This window comes from Mycetomoellerius zeteki, unplaced genomic scaffold, assembly GCF_001594055.1.
Source record: "Mycetomoellerius zeteki isolate Tzet28-1 unplaced genomic scaffold, Tzet1.0 scaffold758, whole genome shotgun sequence".
NCBI classification, from domain to species: domain Eukaryota; kingdom Metazoa; phylum Arthropoda; class Insecta; order Hymenoptera; family Formicidae; genus Mycetomoellerius; species Mycetomoellerius zeteki.
In genome coordinates this window covers 44,136-44,612 of record NW_017257784.1, presented here as the reverse complement: position 1 = coordinate 44,612, position 477 = coordinate 44,136, and positions in this window count along the sequence as shown.

Genomic DNA, 477 nt, shown 5'->3' with positions numbered 1-477 from the left:
TTCTTTTAACATTGCGAAAAGTGCTGGATTGGAGTCAAAGCCATAACTAGGGCTGAAGTTTTTTATGTATTTATTAAGCGTTCCAATAGTAGGTAAAGCTAGTATGTTATGAGAACGAAGATGAATATAAGCCTTACGACTTTTTATTCTTAGTAGCAGGCATTCCAGTATCCAGTCTTTTGTATAACGCATTCCATGCTTGTCATTGGAGCGAGCATATCTCCAACATGCTTTAATCGACTTCTTCATGACAGGTGAGAAGCTTGCTATTGCTTCGTCGAGAATTTCCTCTTTTTGTGAGGCACATTGTACTTTTAAATTCTCTAATTCTACTTTGTACCTCTCCACCTGTAACATATGTCAACTCACATAAGTATGCAATTCAAAAACTGAAATTTAGCTTGTAGGCATTAATAAACGTTTACAAACCTGGTTGTATATCCGTTTGTACTTTTGTTTTACATTTTTCTTGCAAAT